Source organism: Rosa chinensis, chromosome 6 (assembly GCF_002994745.2).
Source record: "Rosa chinensis cultivar Old Blush chromosome 6, RchiOBHm-V2, whole genome shotgun sequence".
NCBI classification, from domain to species: Eukaryota; Viridiplantae; Streptophyta; class Magnoliopsida; order Rosales; family Rosaceae; genus Rosa; species Rosa chinensis.
In genome coordinates this window covers 43,406,099-43,422,190 of record NC_037093.1, presented here as the reverse complement: position 1 = coordinate 43,422,190, position 16,092 = coordinate 43,406,099, and positions in this window count along the sequence as shown.

Genomic DNA, 16,092 nt, shown 5'->3' with positions numbered 1-16,092 from the left:
ATCAATGCACCTGATGTGGTTTTAATATTTCTTACTCAAGTGATCGAGAAGCTAGGCTATGAGCTTGAACTGTTTTGAATCGGATATTTTGTTCGTTACTGGTGCAGTGTTCATCTTCTTTTGCTTGCATGTGGACGTGCGTGCTTGTGTACGTTTCTTTTAAACTTTTGAACTACTGGTCAAAGAAACTAAAAGATAAAGGGTCGAAAGCCTTTTTCAGTTTGGAAAATTAACAAACCAACAAACATAATAAACATGCAGGTCGATATCTTTAACGGGATTAATTAAACAAATTAGATGGTTTTCAGAAGTCATCACAAGCTTAAAATGAATTGCTTCGAGCACAATCTGACACGACACGACTCGACTATTACTGCTTTTACTGGCAACAAAACGTAGGCTGAAAACTTAAGAATGAAATAAAAACCATCACTACTATGAAGTGAGCAAAAATTAGACTCTTTAGTCATGTTTCTCCCATGTTTCCTATAAATCCTTTCAAACATGCATAGCACACAACGCTCAGAAAATTAAATCAGATTTGATTTTACCAAAACTACTTTAACTAATAGTTTCAGCCAAAAAGAACAGTGATAATTTTGACAAGAGTGTTTTTATTTGTACCTCCAAATCTGCTTACTTAACCTCACTCTATTATCAATTATTAAATGACGTATATAACCTACTACAAAATGACTATTAAGGACAATAATTATACCAAAAAAATATTATATTTATTTTATGTAACATTTCCAATTCAATAATATTAGATTGTATTTTTTATTATTTTCCTTATCTATTTTCATTTTCCAATTTCACTACATACTCATTAAAGCTTTCATATATATTCAACAAGAATTAAAAATATGAGTAAGATCATGTGACATAAAAATGTATAATATATATGTTAAACGCATATTTGTGAGGAAAAGCAAAATTTATGACCTAAATCTAAGTCTATCCATTATATTTGCCAAAAAAAAAATTTAAAAAGATATTTAAATAATTAATCATGAGGTACAAAAAAATAGAGAAAAAAATAAACATTGAAAAAAATGATTTCTTCATTTTTTTATTTTTTTTTTGCACAGCTGAAATAGAAAAGAAAAACACACACAAAAAATAGTTCATGTTATTTTCTTATTGATTAGAAATTAATTCTTGAAACTCAATTCGTTGTGTTTGGCTTCTTTTTTATTTTTCTTTTTTTAATTGGAAAAGAGATTTATGCATGTTGTTTGATTAAGAAAAGTATATGTAGTTAAGATTTATAGAGCAATTAAATCATTAAAAAGACTAAGTTTTTTTATTTTAAAGATAATAATTTGTTTGCAAATTATATGAGTTGGGTTATTTGAGAAATTTTAGTGAAGTTTAGTGAGTAAAATTAGTATTTAAAAATTGATAAGAGGTGCAAAAAGCAGAGGTTAAGTGAGTAAATTTAGAGGTTCCAATAGCAATAAGTAGAATTCAGAAAATATATTCAAGAAAATTCATTATTCATTATTCAAGGGAAAATATATTCTATTCTTTTGTGAATTCTCTCTCCCTCTTCTATTATTACTACTATCATGAATATGCGTACCTATGTTCTTTTTGTTTTCACTTCATATCATAATGAATCTCAAATCTCATCAAGTGGTATGAGCAAAGGACGAACAATTATGGAGTCGGGTCATTATCATCTCAAAAAAAAAAAAAAAAATGGAGTCGGGTCATTTTCTCTTGGCTGTTTTTTACTTAATTTCCTTTTATCTCTTCTGAAGTTTGAGTGAATAATAATAGCATGGGACTCGTCTCCTACTCCATATTGTTGTCTGTTTTAATTGGTCCCATTGACAGAGCCGGAAATCTCGTTATTGATTCTAATACACAGCTGCAAAACAATGTGGGATTATGTAATACAAAATTTAGTACCATAAACTTTTTTTGAAATAGGGTCAGTACGGCTGCCCTCAAGCCTTGACCATTAATGAAACCTCAGAATACATGGGGGGGACATGATACCTAAACCCCAGATTACAATAAGCATGAAGAGAATAGCCTGAGATCATAACGAGAGTCTCTACAGAAAATATGTATTCTAACGAGCACCAATTAGCAAAGAGTGCATCATTGGCTACTCTATTCGCTTTACAAAGGTGGTGACATACCAGAAAGATTTTGCTCACGCGGAGCCATAATTTACTATTTCTATCAGCTTTCCCACTATGTTGCCACCGAAAAACAATTTCGTTGACACTAAGTTTCATCCTGCCACTGGGAGGCTGCGACCATTTGACGAAGCAAGGAACTCGCCGCCTAGCCAGAGCAGACAAGGCACACAAGGTGTGCAGTCCGGGACCAAGCCCACGTCGCCCTACCACTACTCGGTAAGGACTTATTACCGGCATAAAGCCACAATTAACTAACAAAAACCAAAGACAATAAAACATAAAATAAAGGGAAATTGGGCCCATAGCCCAAACCCCACTTAGCCCAATCGAAGAGAACAGCTGCCTGCAAGCATCTCGCCACCGATCTGCAAGCATCTCCCCACCACCCCGTCTGCAACTCCTTCGTCGTTTCATCACCGGCAGTGCCTCCGCCAGCACCTCTCTTGCAGCATGCGAACGCAGGTCGACCCACCAGCCCTTCCTCATTCCCAGCACACCAAAGAGATGAGCCGCCTCTCGCAAGCCTTCCCCTCTCCAGATCGGATCCACACGAACTGAACCCGATCGAAAACTTCCGATCAGATCCAACCCAGACAGAACCCAGCCTCGCCAACCTCCCCAGATCGGATTCCGATCTGATCTGAGCCCCTCAGATCCAGTCTTCACTCCTTTGGACGACGCCACCACTTGCAGACCGCCTTCCGGTCGTGGGGAGATCGAGCCCAGCCCCACACTCAAGCCACCGAGCCCGCAAGCACAGCCACCACGCGGTTTGGGCAGCGAAACCACCACGCAGCCTCCTCTCTGACGGGATTTATTACATGGACAACCACCACCGGGCACTAGGCCCCTTCCAATCCCGTCCGACGAAGCCGCCACGAGGGCGAGCCGCCGGAGGGAACACACTCTGGTTTTCTCTCTTCTCTTCTCCCCTGTTCACGCAAAGCTTTCGGCCTAAGTGTGTGAATACTTAGGAGTTGACCAAGACTTTGACGGTCGCAAATACGTTTATACATTTTATTCTATTGTTAATGTTAACCCCATTTGAGATAGACAGGTGTATTCGTCTATATTTCCCCACCAAATTTCCATGCATGTATTATACCTATCTCATGATATGCCAACGTAACCCAATAAAAAAATAGTTTCACTTTTATTACTTAATTAGTTTTAACATATATATCAAACATTGTAAAGTAAGACTTGATATTGTAAATGTGAAATGTCTTGTGATTAATCTTAGTTGAGATTACACACATAAGTAAGGAATAACATTTTTTTACCAAGTTTAGTTTGACTCTCTCTATTAAGTTTAGTTTCATCCAATCTGTTTTAGATATACTATTATATATAATTCATATTCTCATGATGAGTTAAATAACCAAAATCAATTATGTTTTCTCCAATATCTCGTGTGTGTGTAAAAGCCGGATCAGAAGCGGACGTCTGCATAGATGTAAAAGTGCGGCCATCCATCCTCAGGCCTCCATGGCGGCGCTTCTGTTGCCGAATAGAGACCATGGGTATTAATTTCGGACGGCGTCACCATCAAGGGGAATGCTAAGTTGATCGAGGTCGACGGTTCTGGGTAGCGACCTCACCCGAAACTTCAAGCCCTATCAAGGTCGACTTCAAACTCTTCATCGACTAGTCCAGTAGCAAGCAGAGGCTCGACATCAAGGCCTAGTTCAGCATCGGCAATCGCAAGACCGCCAACGATGCCTGATCGAGGCCTAAGGATGGACGTCCGCACTTTTGCATCTGTGCGGATGTCCTCTTCTGAACTGCGTGTGTGTGTGTGTGTACAGGCCGAATCAGAAGCAGACGTCTACACAGATGCAAAAGTGCGGACGTCCATCCTCAGGCCTCCATGGGGTGCTTCTGTTGCCGGATAGAGACCATGGGTATTAATTTCAGACGGCGTCACCATCAAGGGGAAGGCTAAGTTGATCAAGGTCGAAGGTTCTGGGTAGAGACCTCACCCGAAACTTCAAGCCCTATCAAGGTCGACTTCAAACTCTTCATCGACTAGTCCAGTAGCAAGCAGAGGCTAGACATCAAGGCCTAGTTCAGCACCGGCAACAGCAACGCCGCCAACGATGCCTGATCGAGGCCTAAGGATGGACGTCCGCACTTTTGCATCTGTGCAGATGTCCTCTTCTGAACTGCTCCATATGTATGTGTGTGTGTGTAAACTAAAATTAACAAATTGAATAACATCCACCAGATTTGTTTATGAACAAGTAAAACAGCATCCGCCTATTCTAACTAGTCACAAAAGTAGAATGGATTTAACTTGAAATTATGCATGATAGAAAGACTGATGTAGTTGAAGACCCGATGAAAATAACCACATTAGCTATCACGTATTTATTAAATATTTCACCTAGTATTTATTAAAAACAATGTGTAAAATTGATGACACTGCGCTTATCAACAAAATAAGCTGACTCAATATTAGGTGATGGGTTCCAAAGTGAAAAATGTGAAATCAGTAATTTTGTGTATTCTCTTCTTTCTTTCTTTCTTTTTTTTTCTTTTTTCTTTTTGGTTCTATTTGGCAATTACTAATAAGTAATACATTCTTCTTCGGAAAAAAGAAAAAAAATGTAGTACATTCCTTGTATGATTTTGAAGCAATGATATATGGTCCCCTTGCCCTTCTTTATGTGATGCATCTAAACCTAAATGGGTCCAGCTGAGCCCATTAAGTTTTGTACCTAGCAATGAGACCCACATTCAAGTGCTCCTGATGGAGTTGGGAATTGCGATTATACAGTTCTCAAAACTTTCCCAAATTTCTATAAGAACATTATGATCCATTAGTTTCTTCGCTATATTTGTGCTTAGTGGAAGACTGGAAGGAAAGGAGATCCTCTTGAATCAGAAACCCTGCACAAAGTTCCCTATACTTTAGGCTTTATAGATTATTGGTAGGGCAGTGTGTATATTCTCACTCGATCCTTTACTTGACTAGCTAGCTACTTCAGCTTTTGTGGTTTTCATTAGCTTTTTTCACTTGCTCCAAGTTATCTCGGAACATTCAACCAACTAATTAGAGACAGTAGTTTCTCTTTGCAGTTTTCGGGGGGGGGGGGGGGGGGAAGGAAGAAAGAAAGAAAGAGCTAACTAAATGTAGATTCTTTTCAGCAAAAAGTAGATTTCATGGCAGTTTGCAAGCTTGAATGTGGAGTGGAGGGGTTTTCAGAGATTCAAAGAGGTTCAGAGAAATTGGTGAAAGTGATTGTTGACCCATGATCATATCTGGGTTTCTCCCCTTTTATCAGACGCGTACGGTTATAGCTTTTTCTCACTTTCGCAAATATGTTTATACATGCTTTGGCACATGCTTACAACCCAGAATCAAATCAGAGATACATGGAGGACACTAATTAATTTTAACTTGTTGCAGCACTGTGTACTGTATGTCTCGCCTTCTCTGTAAACCTCTAGCCTGCTTCCAATATATACTTGAACAATTCAGTAGTAAGAGAGAGAGAGTGAGTGAGTGAGTGTGTGTGTGTGTGTGTGTGTAAAACCACACAGATAGCCCGCCGAATCTGAAAGGAAATAAACAAATGAAGGGTGTTTTATAAAAGGGTGGATTCTGAAAACTAATATCAACCACATTGAAGATGCATATTGAAGATGTGGCAGTTTCAAGGACAAAGGATTTCACATGTTCAGGTTGGTCAACTGACTCCTGGCTCAGTAGCTAGTTTCATTCTGCTGATGTTCTAGTCTTACAAAGTCTTTATATAGGTCTCTATAGCTACTAATCTAATTGTGACATTGTCACCCACAAGTTACCATACAGGTAACCAGCCTACATGAAGACGAATGCAAAAATAAGTATAGGTGCGGAAAAATTCGGTAGAATATAACCACCACAGGTGGTCGAGTTGGTAAGAGCCTCCAGGTGTGGAACCCCCACACCCGGGTTCGAATCCCGCCGACGCTTATTGGAGTTAAATCCCAATATATTCTTGGTGGCCAGGGGGGAGGAAGCGTTCTGACAAGATCCCCCGAGCACGGATTAGTCTCTGGGCCTAGGAAGCCTTTGAGGACACCGTGTGATTGACAAATCAAAAAAAAAAAAATTCGGTAGAATATCTCCTCACCTGATTTTTTAACTACAGTGAGAGTGAAGACTTCTTGTTTAAGAGAGTGTCTTCACGCCATGGGAATTTGGATCGGTGTTGACAAGTCAAATTTGGAGGGTGGGGGGTACTTGATATTCTGATGCCTAAGTTAGTGAGTATTTAAGTAGTAGCGAGTGTAGTCGGGATTGATTTCTTACCTTGATCGGATATAGGTGAGGTTGAACAGTATCTCGACTAGTGCGTGTAATAGTGTGTAATGTCTGCAAAGTCAAGCATTAATGGATCCATTATGCCACTCTCGAGATAACTTGGGGGAGTGCTTCCTGCTTGCTACGGATTCGGCTGAGCTGACTATTTCCACCTTATCTAGATCCACCTCAAGGGGACTTGACCGTTTCAAAATTCCCCAAATAGATTAGGTCGCCTCTCTTTTGGTCTGTATTCTGACTAGAACATGATTTCACCTCACCCAAATCCACGTTGAGGGGATTTCAACTTGAGTAAACCTCCAAACATAGTGAGCTGCCTCTTTATCAAACCACTTCTTGACTAGAAACCGTCCTTAAAATTTTGCACACCCACAATAAGTTGGGAATAAGATTAGGTTGCAATTCAACGTCTTTTGGTTGATATAAAGATAAACAAGAGTGCTTTTATTAGTTGGTATCAAATGTCTAAATTTTAACTCAATTTCTTTTTAGAGTAATACTAGTTAAATCACCTTTTTAGACACCACATGGAGCCCGTCAAATGTCCGGATTTTAATTTAACTTCTTTTTAGAGTAAGAGAAAATTAGATATAAACCCAAAAATATAAGATTCTATTGAGAAAAACCCATAGATATTTCTGCATCCGAACCAATATGTCTGTGAGCATCCGAACCAATATGTCTGTGAGCATCCAAACTCTCTCTTATATACATACAATCGGCAATCTAAATCCATAATTTAACCTTTCAAAAATTATTAAATCAACATTTAAGGATTGTCTCTGCAAAAAATCAATGTCAACAAAAATCGTTTACTAATTCAATTACATCAAAAAAATGAACAGCTACGATGAAAGTTAACAGTCTCAAAGCAACCGTCCATTGGTTTGATGCAATCGAATGAGTAAACGATTTTTGTTTACAATAAATTATTGCAGAGATGATATTTAATTATTGATGTAACTTTTGAACGGTTAAATCATATATTTCGATTGCCGAGTATATGTAAATAAGAGAGAGTTTAGATACTCACATATATACTGGTTTGGATGTAAGTATTTTTCCCCTTATGTAGCACAAAGCTCAACCGCTATGGGATTTTTGAAATTTTGGAAAATTTTGTTGTCAATGACTGTACGAGTAAACCTTAGAAGAGCCAAGTGGTTAGGTCAAAATTTAACTTTTTCTGCAAATTTTTTTAACTATCTTAACTCATTTTCACTTTCTACATATTGCCAGCCTCGCTGCATTAGTTATACTATTTGTAAAATTAAATATTAAATAAAATGGAAGAAAAAAAATAGTTATGCGGCTGCTCTCATATCAATTAGTTCTTTTTATTTTTTGATTATGTTGTTTTACCATTTATCTTAATATATTTAATTTTATAGATTGACTAATATAGTGAAAAAGGGCAAATAAAATGTTTACCAAAAACTCAAGTTTTATGTAACATCTATATATCATCACATATTCATCTACTTAAAATATAAATATTTTTTCATGTTTAAAAAGCAGCTAATCGCCTAATCTCAGGACATATCCAAGTAGCTAGTCGACTTGCAACAGGTCATATGCATAATACAATTCAAGATCTACATATCTTGAAAAGTTTTGGTGTTTGTTGTAGACCGCGACGTACTCCTAAAGTGGTTGAGGTTAATTGGCATCCCCTCATTATTGGGTGGATCAAGATTAATTCTGACGGCGCTTGGAAACATGAAGAGGGTATTGGAGGATTTGGAGCTGTCTTTTGTGATTATAAAGGTCAGTTTATTGGTGATTTTGCTTCTAACCTGGATATTCCTAGTTCTATTGTGACAGAAGTAATGGCAGTCATTACGGCTATAGAGATTGCTTAGCTTCGCGATTGGAAACATATATGGCTAGAGGTAGATTCATCTACTGTATTGGATTATATTCGCTCTCCTTCTCTGTGCCGTGGCAACTTCAAGTACGTTGGTTAAATTGCTTATATAGGATCTCCCATATGAACTTCAAATCTTCACACATATTTAGAGAAAGGATCGAATAAGGTAGCAGATGCTCTAGCTAATCATGGAACATCTTTGTCAGAGCAAGTATGGTGGGATATGCCTCATCCATTTCTTTTGTTGTTCTATGAGAGTGATGTTTTAGGTCTTCCACAATTTAGATTTCGTTGACTTGTTTGTTTTGCTTGTTTATTCTGGAGGTTTTGGTTAGGTCCTCCTCCATTGTCATTCACATTTTTTTGGATTAATAAATTGGAGTGTTAGAGAGATTGCTCCTCTGCTATCACTCATTGCATCAAAAAAAAATTTAAAGATTTTTGAAACAACTTTTATTCTCCACGTTCATACCACGTGGTATGTTGAACCAGTACGCTGCAAAGAAAATTGGTTGGGGTTTGGGAGTATTAGAATTGGAGAAAGAATATATATCATTAGGCTTGGAGAGAGAAACCTGAATTATGAGAGATAATGACTCCATAACTATAGGATTCTATATCTAGCTACTCTCATCATGTGGGTGAGGAGAAGCCAAAAATCGAGTACAGAGTCGGTCTGAAATAGCAATTAGATCACATGCATATATGATTCTACTAATTCCCACCATTGTCTGGTTTTATTCATCATCTTCTTCCTTGTGGATATATAGTACTGAGGAGTCACTGACACGACTAGCTACTGTTAATTGCATGATCTGCAGGTACGCAATTATTATCAAACTATATGTATGATCTTCTTCGAGTTCATTTATCACTGTACAATATAATGGAGTGTAGTGCATGCCCAGAAGAGGAGATTTGATTCTGCAATTAAGCACATAATTATAAATCTAACGGAAAAATCATCACATACATTATTAGTACCCAGTGTGAGTGTGTCCACCCATATTTGCTTGAAATGTAAGTCACGTGGAGATGTGTTATGAGCCAATAATAATGTCGAAGTGGTGGTATTAGCTAGCTAGCACCATTGGATTCTTTTATATGGTGGATGATTGATTCTCTTTTCGTTGAGGTAGAGATGGCATGGAAAGAGGGACAAATTAACCATATAGCTAATTATAGTCACAAACCTGTGGCAAATGTGCTAGTGGCTGATAAGAATCTATTATCCTGTGTTCTATGATGTTCAAATCTCAACTCACATATATAGATAGAAATAAAAACAACCTCGAACCATTAAAATGCAAACTTCCTTAAAAAATACATATAAATAGCTCGTATAGTTTGATTTATATTTTTTACAGTTTCTTTTCATAACTAAAATGCAAAACTCTCATGGATTTCATGCATTCTTTCATGCAGGTCATTACAATAATCTTTCCAATGTAGATATTTTCCTTCCGTAATTCTTCCAATGTTTGTTTATTGTTCTATTTCTATTAAGATTCGAAATTGCTAGTAAATATTCAATGTCAGCTTGAGATATTTGTGGAAACTAATCAAAAGGTGATATACTAACCGTTTCTTTTATCAAGTATGCACAACAATTTTATTGATCCTATGATATATGTTGCATGATACAATGGGACTTCATCGTTGCAATATGTTTTTGTACATCTCCTGCAAATTGATTATCTTGGTGAAAATAGCACTTCCATCTCAATTTTAGAATGATGATCATATATCCAATTAGTAGATACTATACAAAGGAGTTTATTCTTAGAGAAACTAAGCATGCACAGGCGAAGATTTCTTAATGTTACTAGTTCTCGTTATAGTCATCATGATTTATCAATAGGTGGGGTTTCATTAATTGTAACATTTGTAATTGAAGAAAGTAAATGATCTCCCTGTTCTTACATTGCCAAATACTTTGTTGTCAAATTAAATACAAAAATGAATGCTATATACAGCAAAGCTTTTCTGACAGGGCCATCATACTCTATTTCCTTTTCACTTTACTGTTCTCCTCTTATTTCAGCGTTAATTACTGTCTATACTATACGTACAGAGTACAATGTACAAGATGATCAAGAAATTTGTACAATAGTACCTCATGTACCTTTAACTTATTTGATTAGTAGCACAGCATCCAAGTAAGTAATAAAGATAAATGCTTCTGGTAGCTAGCATTTTAGTCTATAGACTGGTACCATCGTTAACTTGTATTAATCAGACTCCATGTATATGATAATTGATAGCTAGCATTTTGGTTTATAGCCTTGCAAGATTCACTTAGTACATGCCTAATGGACCAGCCTTGCCAACATATAATTATTAACTTGTATTAATCAGACTCCATGTACATGATAATTGATAACTAGCATTTTGGTTTATAGCTAGCCTTGCAAGATTCACTTAGTACATGCCTAATGGACCAGCCTTGCCAACATATAATTAAGTCCCCCATGTTTCCACCAATAGCCGAACTACTTGAAAATCAACAAGACTTGGATGTAACTCATAATTAAAAAACTCAATCCCAAAGCTTCTATGGATGAATGTGATCATTTTGGTGTTTGAGTAGTGAAAAACAAAAGCGGATTTAACAGTGAGCCTAAGAATGTGTTGTACAAAGTTAATTACGAGTATATAAGGTATTCGTAGATGATTTTAAAAATATTGTATAAGCTAGAGACATGAACAAGAGAAAAAATCATACGAAAAATATTCGTTTTAGTCTAATTAAGTCTTACTCTTATCTATATAGGAAGATCCTTAAATCCGCCGCGATTGCAACCTACCGATCAAAATGATTAGTGTTAGAAACGGGTTGTGACCATAAGTCACAACTCTCAGCTGGTTTGTTTGGATGTTAAAAGAAGTGGTTTTGGTGGCGTTCGTGACAGTTGAGATGGAAAGTGCAGGGTACTGAACTGGAAAGAAAAGGAAACCCTAGCTGGAAGCTGGAGAAGTAATGGTTTGAAACATGGCGTGATTAAGTGAGCGAAAAGGACATGGTGTTATTATACATTGATCCGATTAAGAGAAAACGACGTGGGCATGGTGGTGGTTAATGACTTAATGTTATGGGGTTAGTAATATTTTTGGGTTGGTATAGACAGAGACTACAATATAGATCTGTTTCTGCAATCGTGGCCTTTGACCCCTCTCTGTTACTTTTGTCTTTCAGGTGGGGACGAAATAAGAGACTAACCCTAAAATTATGCAGATTATAGTTGCAGAACAATCTCGGGTGAAGAAAATTTAGTCTCTGATTAACAAATTTCTACTTTTATCTTTTACACCATCCTTTTATCACATGCATGCATGTTTAACGCATACTAGCTACGTGATTATCAGAGCAGTATAATAATCCGGACAAAACAAAAAATAGAAATGGCTATTAAACGATTAGTTTAGTAACTTAGTATTATACTATTTCGTTGGTCACTCTCAGTCAGAAATATCTAGTATATTTGTTGTTAAGTCTCTTATTATAAAATGTAAAATTGGAGGCACAATTAAAAATTAATACCCGTCTGAACTCCAGTTCAAAAAATATATATTTTTTTTCAATAAACTTTGACGTACAGGAGAATATTATTAATTTAAAAAAATAAAAATATGGGTGTAGTTAAAAAGGATAAGCATTGAGTTTTACTTCTCACGTACATATTTACACTTTTAAGTAAAGTTGTGATATGTTTTTTCATGTAATAATTTACTATTTTAATAAGTTTTTGTTATCGTTATAACAACTAATGTGATAATTTACAAAAATTATACTTTAAGTTAAATATGATCCCTCCATTGGAAGAAAAAATAGGATGGTGGATACACTAAAAAGAGCCGCACTCTTGTCCTTCTACAAAAATGTCGTTGAAAATCTCAAGTTCATCAGGATTGATGGTTGCCGACCTATTTTCCTACCTCATCGTGTAGAGGAGCCAATGCCAATATAGATCGATATTTTTCTCCTAATAGTTGTACGCCAATAAAAATACATAGAATTACTTAATTCGGATGTGACTTCTTTATCGCTGCCAAAAAATTAGAGCCCATCACACCTTAGAACTAAGGCCATGATCATAAAAGAAAGCTAATAAAATTTTTGGAACCATGGACCACAAGAATTCTCACTAATCAAACCTTCGCACGAACATCAGCCGTTACCATCATTGTAAATGTGTGATACTCAAAACTCCATTTGATGAACATCCTCGAACAGTTTTCCCAAGTCATTCGAAGACACCAAAAAGGAAAAGGAAGAATGGATCGATAGATCGATCTGGTTAATATCCCTCATGTTGCTAATGAAATAGATCAACTTCTTGAGACAGAATCTAGCATTCTAGCCAAGTCGCTTTCTTCATCAATCTGTTTCACCTAGAAAATCAATAAGTAAAATAATATTCTTTTGTTTTGGTGTGTTATATATGTACATGTGTGTGTCTATATATATATACTAGACCAAAACACACACTTTGTGTGTGGGTTTAATTTTTAAAAGAAAAAAAAAACAAAATAATCATTGGAGAAACGTGGGGAGTTTTGGAATTTGTATTTTTTTTCCTCCTCTTTTGCTGTGGAACTGTGGAAGTGGGAAGTTATAGAGAGAGATTTTAGGGGGAAATAAATTAAAATTTTATTCTATTATTTTGTTTATTACGATTATGACATCCATTTATTAAAAAATATTTTTAGATAATCTATGGTCTAAGGATCAAGTCGTCTTTTCACGTCTACTTTGGCTAACAAAGCCTCTTCTCTTAATAATAGTATAGATATATATATATATATATATATATATATATATCCATTTATTAAAAATATTTTTAGATAATCTATGGTCTAAGGATCAAGTCGTCTTTTCACGTCCACTTTGGCTAACAAAGCCTCTTCTCTTAATAATAGTATAAATATATATATATATATACACACACACACATACATACATACATATATATATATATATCCCCAAATTATAACCCACACTCCGATTTGATTTTATAATACTATTTTGGATTAATTTCAGTTTACCCCTCTAAGGTTTGGGGGTGTCATCATTTCACCCTCTGTACTTTCAATTTTGAATTTTTACCCCCTAAACTTTCCAATTTCAATCAGTCGTGTCTAATTTCTACTATTCCGTCCAAATTGGACGTTAAATTTGACTTTTGAGGGCTAAAATGGTCATTTCAACAACAAAAAAATTAAAAAATTAAAAAAAAATCTGTTTTTTAGTTTTTTTTAATTTTTTTTTCTGTTTCTTCGTTTTATTTTTATTATTTTTTATTATTTTGTCTTCAACCTATATACCACAAGTTATAATAGGTTTATAAAAACAAAAAAAATACTCTAGGTAGTTGAAAGCCGCTTGCTGGTTTACGATATTTGTGACATATCTCCGATAAAGTGAAAAATTTAGGATATATCCCCAATAAAGTGAAGAAATATCTGTAAAAAAATAATTTTACACTTTATCTGTAAATAAATATCTGTAAAAAATGATTTTACACAAATATTTCTTCACTTTATTGGGGATATATAGATATTTACAGATAAAGTGTAAAATCATTTTTTACAGATATTTCTTCACTTTACTGGGGATATATCATAAAATTCTTCAATTTATTGGAGATATATCACAAATATCGTAGACCAAAAATGATTTTACATAGATATTTCTTCACTTTATTGGGGATATACAGATATTTATTTACAGATAAAGTGTAAAATTATTTTTTATAAATATTTCTTCACTTTATTGGGGATATATCCTAAAATTCTTCACTTTATCAGAGATATATCACAAATATCGTAGACCAGCGAGCGGTTTTCAACCACCTAGAGTATTTTTTTTGTTTTTATATAAACCTATTATAACTTGTGGTACATAGGTTGAAGACGAAAAAAAAAAAAAAAAAAAACTAAGAAACAGAAAAAAAAAAATAAAAAAAATAAAATAAAATAAAAAACAGAAAAAAAAAATTTAATTTTTTAACTTTTTTTTATGTTGAAATGACCATTTTAGCCCTCAAAAGTCAAACTTAACGTCCAATTTGGACAGAATAGTAGAAATTGGACACGAATGATTGAAATTGGAAAGTTTAGGGGGTAAAAATTCAAAATTGAAAGTACAGGGGGTGAAATGATAACACCCCCAAACCTCAGGGGGATAAACTGAAATTAATCCTACTATTTTAATGATGATATGTTTTCTGTTCCAAAAATGCCCTTGTCTTCCTCATCTATGAAATTCAAAGAGAAAGCTTGAGCTCCTTCTGAAAATGGATTCATATATGTATGCTCCTCCTTTTTCGTTCTTAAGCTTGTGATCCAATTAAAGCATCCTAACCCAATTCCTTCATCATTAGGCGTCTCTTCTACACCACCCCCACAATTAAATCTCTACTTTACACATTCACTGTAACACTGCCCCAAATATTCAACCTTTTCAGATGCTCTCTATTCAAAGTCTCCAGCTTTAACACAAAATCATGTACCCAAAATAAAAATTGGACTTATTTGCACAAATTTGAGGGTATATGAAATTGATCCAATTATGGATATCTGAGTGTTCTTGACTATAACAGCTTTGGCATTGTCCAAGACCCGCCAAAAAGACCAGCCTGGAGAAGCATTCATTGACGAAGCTTTGCTGGACAAGCCAGACCTGGGTCCTTTCCTGCTAAAGGTAGCTGGATAGACGGTTCGGTCAAGTGAGAACCCGAACAAGGCATTAGATGACGCTATTCGAGCTTCTAAGTCGTTAATAGTGCTGTTCAAGTTGACGAAAAACAAAGTCAAGCAGTGGAGCACGGCAGGACACTTACGTCCCCTGAGATTCTAGTATTCGATCCAAGAATGGCTATGAAGATTGACATGAGGAGGAAGGTGCCGAGTTGGATCGGGAACTGGCTGATTCGGTCGATGAGGAAGAATGTTAACCAGTAGCCGAGGACGGTGGAGTAACTACTTAACAAGGTCTGTGAGGCGAAGTTTCCTCTGGTTCGGTACTTTCTACAGATCATTGTTTTTCAAGAGAGAGAGAGTTTGACTGAGGAGAAGAGAGGAAGAGACGAATGAGGGTAATTCTGGAGCACAACAATATCATTAATTGTAATGGAAAATGATTTGTGGCCTTAATGAGGCCTAAGATTTGTGGCCTCAATGCTAGGTGTCATGTCATGTCATCTACACACATCACCTATTTGCCAAATCATGTCATGTAATTCTTGAGTAAAAAGACTATCTTATCATTCCAAAATCTAATGGCTCTAAATTATTTTGGTTTTCATCTAAAAATAAAATATATTATTATTTTTTCTTTTTTCTTTTTTTCGTTATATATATAATTATATATATAATTCGTCAAAAAAAATTATATACAAATATATGTTTGTGTGTATAAATATATATATATATATATATATATATTAATGTCATAATTCTAACCCACAAAATTAAAAAAAAAGTTAAATTTAAAATTGATTCCACAAAAATGGAAAGAAAACATATTAATATCTTAATTATAACCCATCAAATTTGGTAAATTGAAGTAATATTCAACTCTTTTAATAAATGAATTTAATAAAATTAATGGAAGATTAGTTTACCTTCCACTAACAAGTTAATTAGAAAAGTCAAAAATTAAATTGGATCCACAAAAATGGAAAGAAAATGTATTGAAATCGTAATTAAAACCTATGAAATCTGGTAATTGAAGAGGTAAGAAAATATCATTA